The following is a 15,983-nucleotide window of genomic DNA, read 5'->3' on the forward strand; positions in this document are numbered from 1 at the left end:
GCAAGAGATCAATAAGTCAAGAACATGGGCAGGCTTTAGAAGCGGGAAAAGGCAAAGATATGGATTCTTGCCTGGAGTCTTCAGAAAACAAACACAGGCCACCAGCATCTTGATTTTAGCCCAATGAGACCTATTTTGGACTTTTGACCTCCAGAAGTGTAAGATAAACTTGTATTATTGAATCCACTAAATTATGTGGTTAATTTGTTACAGCAGTAATAGAAAACTAATACAGCTGGCATATATGACACCTTCTCCTACATTCATCTCTATTGGCTTTGTACCCAATTCACAATTTCATCTGCCAATATGGCCTCCTACTAGCTTCTGATGCTGGACCTTGAAGTTGGTAAAACATTGAAGATCATCTCTCTTGAATTCCACCAAATGGGCATCACTAAGAAACCCTAGCGTGGCAACCTAGGATCTGCTCTTCTTTCCGATTCCAGTTCCAGGGGTCTAATGTTGGATAACTGAATACTAGATAATTCCAAAGGTTGTATTGTGAGTCAAGGTGAAATAAAAATTAAATTATGTGCTTTGAAAACTTCATAGCTTATTTGAGGATGTACATGGTTTCTTGGATTATCTGGTCTAGTAGTCTTATTTCAAATCCTCATTTTTCAGATGAGGAAACAGACTCAGAAAGGTCAAGTCACTTGACAAAAGTTTCACAGCTTACTTGTAGCAGAGCTAGATCTAGAACAAATTCTGATTCTGAGTACAAAGCACTTTCATGGCCTTCGCTCAACCTCAGTTTTGTCGTATAGGTGAAGTCTGAGAAGACCTAGTAGAATAAATTGTTTGTTTCACCAGGACTCTGAGGATGACCTGATTTCCTTAATTCTGAAATTCTATCCTAGTACTTCTCCTAACCTACCACAATTAACGTGATTTTCCTCCTGCCTCTTTTCTCACTCCCCATCATATGTAAACTCTGATTTATATCTGAACAGGAAACACACTCAAAATATATTCCTCAAGTGTTTACCCAACAGTGCTCCAGGCAATACCAGTAATGAAGAACTAAACGATCATATATTATATTTTTTATTAGTCATGAATGTTTACTTTATGACAGAATCCTAATCCACTCTCAAAAGGTTAGCAAATATACTGGAACTCTTTACTGGAAAGATTTTAAGTTTTCAAATAATTCACCTTCATTTCAGTCCCACAAAATAAAGCCTTCTCTTGGCCTTTAACCATGACCTCTCACTGAAACTGGAGTGGTCTGTAATTAAATACTGAAAGAAAAAGTTTCTGCTTTGAAGTGATCATTATCTACCAAGTTGACACCTCAACTATTATCTTCAATCAAGCACATTAATGTATATATATATATATATATATATACACACACACACACACACATATATTTGAATTAAGCCCACAATTCCTAGTCCTGAATTGGCTCTTATCTTGTTTTATTTCATATCCCCTATTCCTCGCCCTGACCTCACTTAGAAATTGTTACTAGTTCCTCAACTTCACTAATTTGTGTCTTAATGCCTTTGCTTTTACTCATTATTTTCCCCAGAACTATACCATCTACCTATCCATTCATTGCAGAGTGTACTTTCTGAGCCACTTGTATGTCAGGAATGAGATGAGGTGTGGGAATTGTCATGAGCAAAGCACAAAATCCATGAATTAATAGAATAGGTAGGATATAGTCAAATAAAACAGCAGGTACAAAAGCATATGACATAACAGTAGGTATCTATAGAGCTGCTCTTGGGAGAAACACCTAAGCCTGCATTTGTTGGGAGGGGGAGCGTTTGAGGGAGAAACTGTGACTTTTATCATCACTGCATAACTTGGGAGTGAGTAGCATACAATTCACACTCAGGATGTGTTGTTAATTAATGAGCACAATCTGTGATGAGCTGCCTCCTGAGACACAGAGTTACTCTAATTCCTTTGCTTGCAGATGACTTTGCTTCATAAACATTTATTGTCTGTCTGGGTAGAGTTCATCAGAGAGTGGTAGACATTACTTGGGCACTTCAGGTTTGTAAATTGAAACCTTCTGAGTTATTTCCCTCATTAAATTATCTGTTTTGCCTGTTCAGACTGAACAAATTCAGTCACTCCCAGGGTGACTAAAAATTTAGAGATTAGATATAACAGGTTTTTAATCCTGGCTTTGCCATTTATGTATATGCAACACTGGCATGTTACTTAAGCTCTAGTCTACAATAAGCTCTTTCTATTAAATGGGTCTAATAATGACATTTTATAAGGATTAAAAGCAGTCACACCAAAGGAACTGAAAGAGTGGCTGCCACCTGGTGAACACTCAATAAATGTTGTTAATCTTCTTTGCATCTCCCATACCTTTGATGACGTATTTTTGGCATAAATTTTCTGAGTAGTTGAAGTAGATGGAATCATGCACAAACAATTGAATTTCTATTCAGTGTTTTGCACAGTAGTCCATATCTAGTAGTAGGATAAAGAGCCAAGAATTGGAGCTCTATTAAGTAAATGCCCTGTCCTTCCAGCCCCTTATATACTAACAGCTCTCTGTTGACCAACAGGAGAGAGACTAGAGGATTCCAGGATAGATCCTATTCTATCTCCATAACATTTCTGGATTTTAAAAGTTATATACAGTCTCAAACAGAACAGTGGTATCATTTGGAGATTTGTTAATTGGAAAGTTGATGGTGTAGGGATATGTCATGGAGACCTCTAGATGATCATCAATCCATCTTCCCTTCTTTCTGGGCTCCCAGTGAGCCTACATTTCATCTCCATAGTGTCTAGATCTGACTATGTGATTGACTTCTACTGAGTGGACTTTGAGTGCCTGTGATGTATACCACTTCCTGACCTGTCCCATAAAATCCTCCCATGCATGATTCTTTGTGTCTTCACATTTTCTAGCTGATAGGAAAAGATGAACCCCGGAGATGAGCTTGGAGAGATGGCAGAAATACAGAATGGAAAAAGCCTGACTCCCTGAATCCTCACTTGGAGAGTTGTCCAAATAGGAACATCCTTTTGGATTACTAAGTGAGAAATATATTATGCTAAGTTGCTGAGATTCAGTAGTGCCTCTTTTGTGGTTTTTAGCATTATTCCTTTCTAATATGGGACCTAAATGAATAAAGCCCAAAGACTTTAGTTCCAGTCCTCTCTTTGTTAGCAATTGGCTTCATTTTAAATAATGGCTTCCCTTTCCAAGGTTCTGGATAGACTGTTTAAGGTGAAACAGCACTTTCTTCTCATTCTCAGCTCATAACCTAGTGCCTAGAAGATAGTAGTTGCTCAATGAAGACTTGACGAACAAAATAATTCAGAAAGCAATTGTTTTTATGTAGAGAAGTGCCTGTCTGACATAGTGTTTATATGCATAAACTCTAGTCAGATTGCCTGGTTCAAATCCTGGTTCAAACATCTAATGCCTGATTTTGGTAAAGTTACTTAACTCTGTGTCTTAGTATTCTCATTTGTAAGTGAGGGTAAAAAGAGAAACCTACCTTGAAGTTATGCCCCTCCATTATTATGGGAGTTAAGGAGTTAATAGATGTTAAGCTTTTATTGATTTTATTTTAATTTACTATTTTAAATATACAATGTTACATTAGTTTCGGATGTCAACCTTTGAAAACTGGGCCTGGCTATACTGAGAAGTCTGGAATATCATCCTGTATTGAGTATCTCTGTGTGCCAGACAATGTTCTTTTTTTTTTTTTAAGATTTTATTTGTTTAGTTGTGAGTGACATAGAGAGGCAGAGACATAGACAGTGGGAGAAGCAGACCCCCTGCTGGGAACCTGACTGGGACTCGATCCCAGGACCCCAGGATCATGACCTGAGTTGAAGGCAGGTGCTCAACCACTGAGCCACCCAGGTGCCCCGCCAGACAGTGTTCTAGTATCCTTACTTCACTAAAGACCCAGAACATGTTCTTCCAAGAGACCACTCCTGTATTTTATGGTGACAAACTGGAATCCTATCTCAGTGTACGTTTTATTGACAATTTGGGCTAGGTATCGGAAACCAAGAATTAGATGTAAGAATATTTTTTGGGGGATCCCTGGGTGGCGCAGCGGTTTGGCGCCTGCCTTTGGCCCAGGGCGCGATCCTGGAGACCCGGGATCGAATCCCACGTCGGGCTCCCGGTGCATGGAGCCTGCTTCTCCCTCTGCCTGTGTCTCTGCCTCTCTCTCTCTCTCTCTCTGACTGTCATAAATAATAAAATTAAAAATTAAAAAAAAACTACTAAACTTTAAAAAAAAAGAATATTTTTTGGAAAAATTATGAACACAATGAAGCTTTGGTCTTCTGAAAAAGAGTTTTATACTGGCAAAAGCTATCAAGAAGCTTCCATAGCACCTTTGCCTGAGATGATTTCCCTGACCTGCCTGTATGTTCATATCTTATCAACATTTCAAAGCACAGGTCAAATATGACCTCTTCCTCAGGGCCTTAGCTGAGGGCTCCATGAGGAAATGATGAGATCCTCCTCAGTGCCTTTCATATTGTTTAAATTCCTCTACCTTGAATTGAACTTATGTATATGCTTTTGTTATCTCCTATACTAAGATGGAAATTTCTTGAAGCACAAGTCCGTGTCTTACTGATTTTTGCATCCCCAAATCCCCTCCCGGTAGCAACCTTGAGTTGAAAGCATGGAGAACAAAGAGAAACAGAACAAACTGGACATTTCTTCTGCCCTTAAATTTTTAGGCTTTCCTGAAGGAACATCAGAGACCAGCACACAGTATTTGATGCAAGAGGTAACTCTGTAAGAAAAATTGATGTCCTTATTTTAAGAAAATTACTGAGAGCAATTTTAAAGTAGAATATAGGGATATTTTTACAATAACCTCTATGAGATTTTTTTAAAAAGCAAGACAAGAGGAAAAGCTGAAGAGCCATCGCTGTAGGGACTCCAGGAGTAGCACTGACTGCCTCACAGCCCTGGGAAGCAATTTAAAACCATCCCGTGCTAACTCTGTAGCACGCCTCCTCAACGGCTGGGGCTTTCCAGCCCAGTACACATAAGCCAACTCTCAACCTCCAGACCAATGACAGGGATCAACAATTTATATAAATGCCGCCAGCAGATAATTGGCCACTTGGGTCAGAATCACTAGCCTCATTGCAGAAGTAGAGACACCTGCCCGTGAAGGAAGACTCTGTCTTTGGCAGATTCTCAACTGCCTAGCTTTGACAGATTATGTCAGCACTGATAGTGGAACAAAGTTCTAGCCTGGAGAGCTGGTGAGTTGAGCTCTGTCCTTGACCTTGCAAAGAATCTGGCACAGACTGAAGGGACAAACGGCACTGAATGGCTGTGGACAAGCCATTTAATTTATCTGGGCCTCACTTACCTCTTAACAAGAAATGAGGAGGTTGGACCACATTCCATTCCGTCGGATGACTTTTAATGGTGCCAGAGTGAAAGCTTATGTCCCTTCATAATATCCTTGTGAAAGACAAGAGATAAAGTGTTTCAAGTCTCTCACTCTCTGCCATCAACAACAGGTATATGTATGGGCAGGTGCCACTGCCCTGACATCATTTGTACAAGGAATCTAAAAAACAAAAAACAAACAAAGCAGCAGTTTACTGAATCTTCCTATAGGACTTGACTGTGTATAGCATCTCCCCAGATAGAGTCTGACTATACTGTATCTCACTCCCCCCGAACCCGAGGTACCTGATGCTGTAGGCAGTGACCATCTGACTTTTTGTAAGTAGCCCCTAACAGTTGCTACTACTGATCAGATTATCAGGGCCAGCTGCAAATACCACCTCAGTAAAAATCTCCATCTAGTGCAGAGATTTCTAACCCTTACAAATGCCTGCTTAATGAAGCAATATTTTTGAGGACAGACATCCAGTTAACCAGGGTTAGGGTCAGTGTCAGGGTTAGGTTTAGGGTTAGGGTTAGAATTAGGCTTCAGTGTTATGGTTAGTATAAGGGCTTAGTGTTTGAGTTAGGGTTAGGCCTCAGGGTTAGGGTTAGAGTTAGGCCTCAGGGTTAGGGATTAGGATATTCAGCTGTACCTTTAACAGCATTGGCACTCTTAACTACTTCTGACCAACTCTTCTTCCTTTGGGTTGAAAGAAATACCTGGTGGGACCCTTACCAACACCTAGATTTCAAATCCAAAGGTTGTTTTGTTTTGTTTTGTTTGTTTTATTTTGGGGTTTCTTTTGTTTTTGTTTTGGGGTTTCTTTTGTTTTTGTTTTTGTTTTTTCCCTAGAGCACTTATGTTTTTACCAGCTAGAAAAACTGGTGAGATCATAGGCTATTCTTATTGGTCATTTATTGAGTGGGGAAAACCAATTAAAAAGCAAAGGAGAGCTTCATCTCTCGCACACATGCACACATAAATGCAACTGCCTCCTGGTCCCGCTTTGCAGCGCCTACCGTGCGGACCCCTGTCTGCATCTGCATTGAACAGGACAAATGGCCTATTTTCAATCAGCTGGAGCCAGCTGCCTCCCACGTGCCACTGCCTCCCTGACTCATCATTGTTCTTCAGGCCTACAGCAGCAGGAGGGAGGGGACATGTGGAGCCACTCTCACCCTCTGGCCCCTTTCATCACACCACAGACAGACACTTTCCAAGAACTTGAATGGGCATCCACAACCTCCCCTCTGATTGCTCATTAATCTGCCCCTTCAGACATTCCTCTGCCTTTTGGCTGGCCTGGCCCATGCCCCAGGATGATAATATTCAGAGTGGAACCACTTATTTTGAGCAGTAAATATAATTCAGGAAGGCAGGGCCATCTAATAGTAGCTGAGTGTTAGGTATATCTGAGCTCCCTAAACATAAGCTTCCATCTGGAGTATGTGAAATGCCATGACCTAGTAACTATGGCAAGAGTGGACATGTATGCATTGGGAGATTGTCATGAGCAAAGCTCAGCTAGGGGCCTGGTGATGATAGAAGGAGGCATTTCAAAGATTGTCCTTGCCTTTAAGAAGCTGCTCTTCTAGTCGGGAGGATAAAACATGATCACATGATGAGGAAGTAAGTGAATTCAACATAATGTAATGCTGTCAGAGGAGGGAAGGTGAATTTCCAGGCTGGAAGGCTCCTGAAAATCTTGAATAAGGAAGTGGGACTTGATCTGAGCCTTAAAGGGCTGGCAAGCTTTATGCAAAAAGAGTGGAGAGAAGGCCAGCGGTGTGAGTAATAAGGCAGGACAGTAGGAGAGCACTGCCCAGGCACTGTGCTGGAGGGGCTGAGGCAGAGGGTGGGCCCAGAGGGCGAGGGAGGGGCAGATCTGCAAAGCTGAGCTGGAGGGAGTTGAAGAGACGGTTATTTTCTCCTGTGGCTGCTGTGGGATAAGGAGTCATTTGCCAGCTATCTGCTATTTCTCAGATGAGATAGGAACAGTTCCCCGTAGTCTCTCACTATGATGTTCTGTGGGTGACAGAGATATTGTTTGTAAAACACTTGGAAATAAGCAGCCGGTTTAATATAAGAAAGATATTACCTTATTATTTCAAACTGAGCTTTCTCTGTTTAATGAAGCAGCTTCTCACCTAAGCTGCTCCCTGGGTGTTCACCAGGCAGTTTAGGAAGCAGCATGAAATCTCTGCCAGGCCCTAGGCTACCATTTAGCACACTGAAGCAGCAACTTCTGGAATGGTCCCCCAGTGGCCTGACAGGGTCCTGTTCTCTATGAGATGTCTGTCCATTTGACTCCCAGTGAAAGGGCTGCATCAACAGTTACCAGCAAGTACGCACAACGCGTGAGCTGCTGAGCAGAGCATAATGCTTAACACAGTCTTTTGATGTTTTGTGGGGTAGACAGAAGCCTGGAAATAGGGGTGTGTTGCTGGGAATCCAGATATCTCAGAGCTGGGGTCCCTTTGGCACAAGGAAACGTCACACTGCAGAGTCAGCGGTCCATATACTTACACCATGACAGCCACAAAATGTGGATCTCAATTTTGACTCCTCCTTGCACCACCACATGGCCAGTGTGAAATCTCAAATTTCCAGAAAAGGAGGCACACACGTTCTTGAGGTGGCTGCAGATGCAGCACTGTCTGCCTTGCTCTATGCTGAGCGAGAGGCCATCAGTTCATCTGAGCCTTTGGAACTTTGGAAAGCAAAGCAATCATATCCATTTTCCCCTGTCTTTTAAAAAGAAACACATCTTAAAATGTGTTTTATGAGGTCATTTCCTCAAGACTGCCATCCCATCTTATTGCAAGAACCATCATAATTTTAACAGTCTTAATGAGAATAAAACCTCCATTCTGAGCAGACCTGGGCAAAGATTTTCACTCTCACTCCATGGATATGCGTATACTGTTGGGGCAGCTTTTCGTTATGGCTGCCAATCAGTGCATGCACACAAGGGACAGTCTCTCTTTTTCACCTCGAGGTCTGAGAAATGCGAGTTTACAGAGGGAGTTCTCCATAGGAACAATGGAGGGAATCAATGAAAGATCCATAGAGAGCTATGGAAAACAGTTCAGATGAGATGAAGGTATTAGATGACTGTAAGGGGTTGCCCTCATTTTCTCCTACCAGTGGTCCATGAAGCACAAGCACTGAGTCCTCTCATCATCTAAGCAGAAGGACCCCTTCTTCTTTCCTGCCCCCAGGATGCTGGGACACAGTGGGGTTCATCCAAGGTGCCCCGGAATAATCAGCAGGCTGGCAATGAGAATCCTGTCCCCAACATGCATGGGTTTTAGAATGTGTAAATCTTGGTTAAGGTTATTGTGTAGAAGATGAAGGGTGGAGGATGAAAAGAATTCCACTCTATGAGCTTCCAAATGGTGAGACTCCCTGAACTGCTTCCTTTCTCTTGTAGGGGGCCAAGAAAAAGAACTAACTACAGAGTCCCAAAAACTCATGGATGAAACAGTTATTTCAAGTTTTTTTTTTCTTTCAATGAAGGCTCTACACCCAGTGTGGAGCCCAGTGTGAGGCTTGAATTTGTGACCCCAAGATTGAGACCTGAGCCCATATCAAGAGTCAGACATTTAACCAACTGAACCACCCGGGTACCCTTACAGGTCTTCTTTATTGGCCTTCTCTCCTCTCTCAGGCTTTTTCCCCACCTACAACACGAGAGAAATAGTCGCCTAATGAGCTCTTTGTTCATTTTTTTCAGACAGAAAGAAGGCTCATTGTTGGCACCTTCAGTACTTCCGAAGGTGGGGACTAGCATAGATGACAAACAAGTTGAGAAGTTGGGTTGGATTTGTCATAAATTTCAGTTGCCCCTGCCTAGTCCCTGTGCTCTCACTGAACAGCATTTTGCCAAATGAGGAGACTCTTTTAAAAAGCCACAGGACCACCTGGCCTGATGTTCGAGCTTGTGAAATTGAGCTAGAGCTAGGCGGAAGGCATCTTGTCTGTGGATTATTACCTACCTGGCTTCTTGAAGACTTTTGGAGGTCACTACTAGTTTCCCCAGAATTCTCAAAATAGGTTTAACTTGCTCTGAGGCCTCATGAGCTCTTCTTGGGCTGTGCTTTCAAAACAGCAGTGACAACCCTTTGATGGATCTGATTGACAGCAGTGAAAAGAGACACAGAGAGAGAAAAACAAGAAGGAGGAGGAGGAGAAGAAGGAAAAAAAAAACAACACAGTACAGAAACAATATGTTACATGTAAAGAGAGTGGATGTTGTTTAGTGAAACTTGTTTTTGTTCTACAGACATGCAAACACATACATGTGAAGATATGCATATGTGGTGTGGGAGGGTCGTCCTGAGTTATCCCTTAAAAATCTGTTTGTTGCTGAAAGTCTCACACAAAAATGTTTGAAAGACACAGCTGTGGGGTGAATAAAGTGTTTCAGGGAATCACAGCATCAAAACAGGCCCCTAACTCAGTGACGCACTCCTATGGGGCCTTAGAGTACAATTTTGCTCTCTTTGAGTTTCTTCTACAAATGGCACCTCACTGCCCCCCTAAACTTAATGACTGAACTATTTAATCACATGTCTTTTATCCACACTGAGTCATGCCCAAATCAAGTATTCTCTCTTCTTCTCTCTTCTACTAACTAGGATTCTGTAAAAAAGGAACAAAACCAATTATTCACATTTGATGATATTGCCATTTGAAGAAGCTTGACATTCCTTGTGATCAAAGTATTTGCACCAGGCGAGAGCATCACCTGAGCACCTGCTCTGGGTTAAGCATTTTCTTATGTGTCATGTCACTTCATTTCTTTCTTTCTTTCTTTCTTTCTTTCTTCTTTCTTTCTTTCTTTCTTTCTTTCTTCTTTCTTTCTTCTTTCTTTCTTTCTTTCTTTCTTTCTTTCTTTCTTCTTCCTTCCTTCCTTCCTTCCTTCCTTCCTTCCTTCCTTTCTTTCTTTCTTCCTTTCTTTCTTTTTCTTGTTTTCTTCTTTCTTTCTTTCTTTCTTTCTTTCTTTCTTTTTTTTCTTTCTTTTTTTTTTTCAGATTTTATTTATTTATTCATGAAAGTCACACAGAGAGAGGCAGAGACATAGGCAGAGGAAGAAGCAGGCTCCCTGTGGGAGCCCAATGCGGGACTGGATCCCAGGACCCTGGGATCACGACCTGAGCCAAAGGCCGATGCTCAACCACTGGGCCACCCTGGTGCCCCCATGTCACTTCATGTAAGTCAGTGCAGGGGCTACAGCGTGAGCTGAAATGGGGAATTCTGATGTGCCCAGGTAGGCTTGGTGAAATGGCAGGGCTAAGCTGCCAGGTGTTTATTTGCCTCAAGGTCTGAGAAAACATCTGGGAAAGAACACAACCCAGTAAAAATGGGGTTTGTCAAGACAAACTCAACCAAGAAACAAAGCTTCAGTCATCTGAGTATCACATTGTTGCCCTTCAGCCTTGCCTTTGGGCCAGAATAACATCTGGGTCATGTTTGAATCCTGTGAAGCTAGAGTGGTCTGGGAGAAAGCAGGAAAAATAACAGCGACTGAGAAGAGTTAATTGAATTAAAACTCTATGCAACGCAGCATTGCCCCGGCATCCTTTTAGCAGAGCAGGCCATAGATAGGATAGGAGAGATCTTCCCTCTACTTTCCCTCGAGCACTCATGTGGCTCTGACACCATTAGATTTCCTGTGCCTTGGCAGCAATACCCAGTAGGAATATGTGGTGTCTAGAGGAAGATGAGTGTGTAGTGGACAACGGGGTGCCTAGAACAGATGGCAGTGGGACCTGTCTGCAGTAGCGGGTGATAACTCACTGCAGGCACATGTGACGCACCCTCTGAAAACTCCCAAGTGTACTTTAAAACTGAGACTTTGGAATGGGCAGGTGTTCTACATGGAACAGTGAGAGAAATAGCCAGAGAAATATTGGTTACTTGTATTTTATGTGTAAGTATTAAAAGGCAAAGAACCCACAAACAAACCCATATACTAAATCACATGTTTCCTTCAAGTGTCCTTTGGAGAATACAGCATATCATATTTTAGCTACTTGTTTTTCTAAGTTACTAATAAGGACTACACAGCATGTACAAGGAGATGCTCTACATAATTGGAAGCTAGATATAGACACACAGATCAGAGAATCTGGGTCACAAAGGAGAAAATGCTTCAGACTTCCTGGACATGCACTAAGGAAGATACATTGCTTCAGGCAAGTTCTGATAAGAAGTTACTAAGGAAAGAAATATGAATTGATCATTTCTAGATTCATAAGTTTACAGTTGACTCCTAAGGTGCAGAGAGGTGTCAGAGCATTTGAAAATTAAAATGATCAAATATTAGTTTTTTAAGCTCTGGCTGGAAGGAATTTCAACAATGTAAGATATCAAAATGAGCTATCTAGTTCGCTTGCTGGAGTGTTCTCAGTTTATCTACAAACAAGGTAATATCTTGATATTAGATAATGGAATACTTTTAGTCACTTTTCCTAGTTTTACTTTTGTGTCATTTCCCAATGCTAAATGAAAACTACTTTAATCTCATGGTGGGGAGGGCAAAATGCTGTGATTTTTTTCACAACTTCTTGTGTTTTATGATCTTGTGATCTGAAATTATCAAACAGTGTGGCAGTTGGGATAAATCGAACCTGGATAGTAAGCTCATTTTCTGGTGTTAGAGTCTGGTTTTTGATATATTCTTCACAAGTAAAGCAACAGCTACCAATCAGAGATGAACCAAAATAAGCAAGGTCCTCAGATTTTTCAGACTGGGTAATGGCATTTAGAAAACTGGAAAGGAGAACTGATCTTCTGCTTTATACATACAATGAATGCCAACATTTAAACAGCATGTAGGCAAGTATCTTAAATATCAAATCCATCCCTACTCAATACCATTTATTAACTATTAATCATATGCACAGGCCAAATGTACTACAATAAAACTGGGACAATATTGTTGTGATTTTTTTGGGGGGGGCATTTGTGTTCAGAAGATACTAAGTAAAACATACCAACCATGATTATAATGCACATTATAAAAAGTTATGCAAAAACTTGTCAAGGGCTTGGCACCTAGATAAAGGAAGAACCAGGATAGTGCAGTGACAAAAAGTAAAATAAGTGTTGGGCGGTCTGGGTGACTCAGCGGTTTAGTGCTGCCTTCAGCCCAGGATGTGATCCTGGAGTTCTGGAATTGGCACGTCAGGTTCCCTGCATGGAGCCTGCTTCTCCCTCTGCCTGGGTCTCTCTCTCTCTCTCTCTCATAAATATAATATTAAAAAAAAAAGAAGAAGAAGAAGAAGAGGAAATGTTGATAAAGGAGCCAGTAGCCAAAACAATGAAATGCTTCAGAGAGTTTGAAGTGGAAAAAACATAGAAAGTAGTTTTCTGTTTTGTTTCATCTTCTAGTTGTATTCCATTCCCTTTTACAGGAAACAGACATGGAATTAAAGTAACTTGAGGAGGTTCGTATTGCCAGACTCAGAATTTAAACATGTTTACTTGACTTTATATAGTATTGGGAATCATTGTTGCAGTTACCCAGCAAAAACTGCAGAGGACCAAATCAAGATTTTTTAAAAAAGATTTATTTATTTGGGGGGGCAGGGGAAGAGAAAGAAGAGGAGAGAGAGGGGGGAGAGAGAGAAAGGGAAGAAGCAGAGGGAGAGTGAGAGAGAGAGAAGGGGGAGGGGCAAAGGAAGAGAGAAACTTAAGTAGACCCCACACTCAGTGTAGAGCCTGGGGCTCAATCTCATGACCCCAAAATTATGACCTGAGACAAAATCAAGAGTCAAATACTTAACTTACTGCACCACCCAGGCACCCCAACATTTTTTTTTAACTTTCAAGAATTCTTAGTCTCCTGAAAACTAGAGCAGCAGAAGTAATTAGAGGATTAACCCAGGATTAGGAAAATGGCATAAATTCAGAATTTAAGAAATCTAGTTGAGGATTTAAATGATTAGAATTGAGGGAATTAAACTGCTGATCCCAGGTTGCAAAATGGAAGAACAGCAAGGAAAAAGTGAGATGACAAAACTGAGTGAAAGGGTGCTGTGGTTGGAGTTTTCCATAAGGATGAAGACCAAGTTTGACAGGAATGAGAGGGTGCTAAAGGCATACTCAGGGAGGGCTATTTCAGAGTTTAAGATCACATAGATGGAGATGCAGAGTGATGGTGTCTGACACGTAGACATTCAGGCATCTGCAGAAACAGAGTAGGAAGGTCACTGAGTTTGAAGAAGTGGAGTCAGGGCCCTAGAAGTGATGTAATGAGAATCTGAAATCCACACGAACCATTCAGAGATGTAGGTTAGACATTACTCTTGCACTGAACATGCCAGCAAGTTTCCTGTTTTTCTTGGAGTGGGCATTAGGACAAGACTGGGAAATAAATTGGACACATGGAACTCTCCTTTTTCTGGTTTCAGCCCACATACCCTATGGCTGGATTGGGAGGACTGCGAAGAATAACAATGCCCATATTAATATTATTCTTCATCAGTAAATTCTGAGTGGCTCATCCCACTTGCTTTAGCTCACATAATCATTTTATACTTTATCTGAATATATATTCAGAAGAGAAACTGAGGCACAAATACAGAAATTCAAAGAGAAGCTACATCCGTTTACAAGGACCTTAAACCCAATTTTTAAACCTGACCTCATACCTCTTTGCTTCTAGACTTGCCATTAGAGCAAAATTCTTAGAAATATGTCTTGACTCAGAGAAAAAAATATTGAGCACTTCCTCTGTGCTAACTAGTGTGCTAACAACTTTATGTGACATGACAGTTTCTAAAACAACTTCCAATGATCTCCACCCCTTGGTTTTAAGGCCCATGTTTAAATCTCTCCCACTTGAGAATGAGATGGACCAAGTGATCTACTGCTAATGAATATAATATGGCAAAAGTGATGGGAAAGCACTTCTGAGATTAGTTTATAAAAGATTATGATTTCTATCTGGCTCGAACTCTTGCCTCTCACTTGCTCACTCTGATGAAGGAAGTTGCCATGTTGTGAATGGTCCTATGAAGAGACCCACATGGGAAGTGCCTGGATGGCTCAGTCGGTTAAGCATCTGCCTTTGGCTTAGGTCATAGTCTCAGGGTCCTGGGATCAAGCCCTGCATTGGGCTTCCTGCTCAGTGGGGAGTTTGCTTCTCTTTCTCCCTCTGCCTCTCCCCCTGCTTGTGCTCTCTCTCAAATAAATAAATGAAGTCTTAAGAAAAAGAAAGAGAGAGACCCACATGACAAGCAACTGGAGGTGGCTTCTGACCAATATCCAGTGAATAACTAATATGGTCATCAGTCTAAGTAAATTCTTTTCCATTTGAGCATTGAGATGACCACTGCCCCAGCCTTGATTGCAGCCTTGTTAGAGATTCTGAGTAAGGGAGCCCAGCTCTGCGATGGCTAGATTCCTGGCCCACAGAAACTATGATATACATGTTGTTTTAAAGCCAGTAAGTTTCGGAGGAAGGGGTAATTTGTTATGCAGACATAGATAACTAATATACATGGAGTATTTTGATTAGTCTTTGCAATAACACAATGAGATAAGTAATATTATGTTTACGGGTTAAAGAAACTGAGGTTCACAAGTATTAAATGATTTCTCAAGATTACATAGTAAGTTGTAGAGCTGAAATATTAATTTAAAAAATGTTACTTTGCTAACACAGCACATGTAACATTAACTAGAAGTAGGTAGCATGGTTATAAAATATGCATTTGTAGCAAATTCTTTTCCTGATTTTATGTTATCATGTGGTAAGTAGTGACTCCAATACCCCAACAGGATTGATGAAATAGTTCTTCTTAAGACAAACTATCATAGGGCAAAGTGTTATGGTTTCCAAAGGTCTTCATCTCCTTTAAACCTTTTTTGGGGGAAACTAAACTGAATTTGTTTAAAAAGCACAGAGGGTGTGGTAAACTTTCATTTCACACAGTGGTGGGAAATATGTCACCCAGACATCCAATGACCTCTGATAGATGAGTCTAATTAATGATAAATGCAGCTCACTGCAAAATGTTTTCAAGAGTTTGCAATTCCACTGAATCTTTTTTACTTCAAAAACTCAATTTCAAGATATCGACTGTTTTTCTAGTGACTCTTACTTTTTAAGATTTATTTACTTATTTTAGAGAGAGAGGGCACATGAGTGAGCGAAGAGGAGGTGGGCAGAAGGAAAGGGACAGTCTTAATCAGACTCCCACACTGAGCATGGAGCCTGACAAGGGGCTCAACATCAGAATCCTGAGATCATGACCTGAGCTATAATCAAGAGTCAGGCACCTAACCGACTGCACCAGCCAGATACTCTCATTTTTCTAGAAACTCTTAAGATTATTCTGTATGATCTAATTTTACACTTACCTGCGAAAAGAGATTTGGATTCTCTGTATGTTCAGATAAGGTTAGATGTGTTGGAATCCACATGTCCCTTCTAACCTCTGCCTTGGAGTATTTTGCTAAAAGCTACCATTTCCTAAAAGCTTATTGGCATGGGAAAATCTGGTTGTTACATTTTCAGAAAAGATTTGTTTTTTTTTTTTTTAACAAGTATAAGAGAATAAAAACAAACCTCACTTTACCTTAAGAAGGAACTCC

This window comes from Nyctereutes procyonoides, unplaced genomic scaffold, assembly GCF_905146905.1.
Source record: "Nyctereutes procyonoides isolate TBG_1078 unplaced genomic scaffold, NYPRO_anot_genome, whole genome shotgun sequence".
Lineage (NCBI taxonomy): Eukaryota > Metazoa > Chordata > Mammalia > Carnivora > Canidae > Nyctereutes > Nyctereutes procyonoides.